The sequence below is a fragment of the Pyxicephalus adspersus genome, chromosome 1, assembly GCF_032062135.1.
Source record: "Pyxicephalus adspersus chromosome 1, UCB_Pads_2.0, whole genome shotgun sequence".
NCBI classification, from domain to species: Eukaryota; Metazoa; Chordata; class Amphibia; order Anura; family Pyxicephalidae; genus Pyxicephalus; species Pyxicephalus adspersus.
Window position 1 is genome coordinate 84,424,634 of NC_092858.1, and position 3,589 is coordinate 84,428,222.

Consider the following 3,589-nt stretch of genomic DNA (forward strand, 5'->3'; position numbering starts at 1 on the left):
TTTTATGGGGTTTCATTTTATGTTGATTACACTCAGTCACACCAAGTGTTCTATTTCCAAGTGTAAAAGCAAGTTTAATAAAACAATGCAAGAAATGTTGTTGAATCTGTGAATAATGCACTCTCTGATATAATTATATATATATATATATATATATATATATATATATAAACCTGTCATATGTGCTTGGCGTTATACCCATATAACGTCATCTACAGTCTGATGACATGGTTCCTTTTAGATTTAGCTTATTTGAACCCACTAGAAAGCTCTAGAGCAGAGGTAGGCAATCTTTTATGGCCACTAGGCAATTTCAGGGGTGGAAGGGAGTACATTAGGCTGGACTCTGAGTCCCACCCTAATGGCTCTGCCCACCACCAGGGAACGCCCCCTGAAGTGAAATCCCTCTTCTCTGTATGCATTGTGGAGGCCTTTTTTACCATGCTGGCACAATATCAATATAGGGGAGCAGCAGCAAGGGGGCGCCACCGGAGCTCCAGCGGCTCTGGCTCCAGTACTTCCTAACAATCCCTGGCGGATCCGGCCGGCATTGGGCCGGATCAGCCAGGGGGCATTAAGCTGGAACAAACTACCGGCTAGGCCTTATCTGGCCTAAAGGCCGGAGTTTGCCGACCCCTGCTCCAGAGCTCTATGGCTAGTATTCCTTACAGATGTCAGCTACTTTCAGGGTTTAGTTCAACTTTTCTTTAATTTCAAATTATTACATATTAGTAACATATATGTGGTATTTTCATTAGGTGCTGCCTTATAAGAGCAAAGATTCTTCCCAGGTTAGTTGATGACTATAAACGTATCTAAAAACATTATTTGATGACTGTTGGATGAGGTCCAGTGACACAGTTGTATGTGTGCGATCAGGTTTCCACCTGTGCAGACACTTCCTGGCGGGCAGATATCAAGAAGAATCAAAGTGCATTTTTTTTGTTGATCATTTTTGTTCCTGTGACATAAGGCCAGATGTTTCTGTTCAGCACACAAACTCATTATGTCATTTAGGTGAGTCAAGCATGCATGTTTGTCATTTACGTTCGAAAAGCAAAACCAAACTCCGCTATTTTCACCTGTGCAGGGCACCACCATCATCTTCTCTTCTATTTGAGATCTTCAGTCATCTTGATCGGCTCATTCATTAGTTTGGCAACCAATGCTTCCCATTGGGCAGTTATTGCATCTTTTGCACAGCCTAAAAACAATCTTTCTTGGAAAACTTTTTTTACTCACTTTTTGTATTTTAATAATACTATACAGGATTACCTGTACAGAACCGTATCAAACAGAAGGTGAAAAAGGGTCAGGGGTTCAATGGATGCAAAGGACTTTAATTAAATGTAGGATACACCTTTAAAAAAAGAAAGTTTTTAAAAACAGGTGCATAAAATGTTGGTGTGGTTTATATATATATATATATATATAAATAAATATATATATATATATATAAATAGAACAAAAGCAACCAACATTAAAAATTTAAGTTAAATTTTTTGGCTGAAAATTTTGCAACCTGTGCAACTGTTTACAATAGTCATTTAGTGATTTGCCATGACTGGTCACTAATGAGTAACATTTTACAACTACTTTAGCTTTCTTATGGGGAGGGTGAAGTGGGTGCTTTTTTCACACCCTCTTTATGGAGCAGAACAATGATGTATGTACAGACATTACATTGATAACGAAGGAGTGCTGTACAGACATGGATAGTCCACATATAATCATCAGAAACAAATCTGATCATTCCTAGCAACTATTGTTGAAAATTTGTATGTAGATTTTAAAGGCATCAGATTACATGTGGACTATCCACCAGTAACAGGTTGGGATAGCCTCCCTAGATTTATTTAATCAGATTATACCAGGGTCTTTATAATTATTATATAATTTAGGATCTGAGCCTATTTTTTAAATTTGGGAGGATGAGAAGACTTCCAGATTCAGGAGACAAACACATTTGTTAGGATACTTTCTTTTGATAATCCAAGAGAAGGACCTTAGTATAATCTTTCTTAATTCTCAGTCTAGTTGTCTAACATATTTGCTTGTTACAATTTGGGTCTCCACACGTAACATTCACATTGAAATGTAAATTTCCTAGTTAAAATTTTAGTGACCAATTCTGTGTTTAGAAATGTCTGTTATTGACATGTCCTTAGAACAGCAGTCATTGGTATGGTAATAGCTTGTGCTTTCACTCTTTTTAAAAACACTGGCAAAAGGCAATGCCTTTTGTTGCAGAAAGTACACGCGATTTTAATGCAAGGCACATTGCAGTTCCTGCTTCTCCACTTCACCCTAGTGAAATGCAGTCTAATAGGGCAATATCCACATAGAGAAAAAGAGGAAATGGCACCTGTGTATAAAACCTTTTCAGACGTGGTTAGCAATCCATAAAACCTCCACCTATTGGTCTTGGTAATCTACAAACAGAATGTGGGGCTCAGAAATAAATATTCAATATACTCCTAGTGTTGTGCTCCAATTCTGTATTGTGGTAGTGTATATTTTTTATACCTTTAACTATGATGCCTTCCTAAATTGTATTTCTGAAATTTATATTAGAGGAATACAGTGGCATTCCCTCATCCCATGTGCTTAACATTTTATTTTTCAATGTTTTAATGTACAGTTTTGTTATCCACATGTTACCATTTTCTAAACTTAGTCCTGATTGATTTTAGGAGATTTCAGTGATTTTTCAATCACTGTGTTCATTATGTACCCATTATTTCATGGGAATCTTCCTCTTCTAATTTCTTTAAGGGACACATTTTCTAATGCTATATGCCTTTTGCCCAGATCCTAGTTTAAAACCGACTCCAGCCTTCTAACTATTCTTTCTCCCAACAACTTAACCCTGTTTATTAGGATGTCATTAGGTTAACCACTAGAATTAAAGCATTAGTCAGCCTAATATTCCAATAGCTCAAATTCTTGTTCACATTTAACATTTTACACTTTGTGTTGTTGCACATAGCAGACTTAGTATCTCTGAAAATAGATCTTTGGAGATCTTTAATTCAAGAGAGCCCAAGCTAACCTTTCTGCACCAATTGTCAGCCACATGTTAAACTTTACCGAGCTTCTTGTCTCTTTATAGTATGTGACATTTTTTATATTTCTGAGTGCATCCTTGGGCATCTGGATTTTGAGTTTATTATATTTTAAGGTCTCATCCCTGACACAGACTTTGTCATTGTTAATAATATGCACCTTGACTTCTGTGTCATTACACTATAATCCACAGAGCATCCGAGAAACAACATCTGATATATTGGATGTTACCTGATCTGCCCATCCAATAATAGTTCCCTAGCATCAGCACCTATTTTACTATTACTGGAGTTAATATTGTTCTGTTGATATTTTACCCCTGAACTTATATTTGCAAATAAAAACTATATGCCAAGCATGTATATTTAGGATTTATTGAGGACAAGCTTTCCTCACATTTATGCTCTTTTCACCTCTAATAACTAGTGATTGAATATGCAGCTCGGAAGTACCAATATCCCTAAGTTTTTTTTTTTTCCAAGCCAGTGATTTACCAGGCAGTGAATCAAGAATAAGTATGATA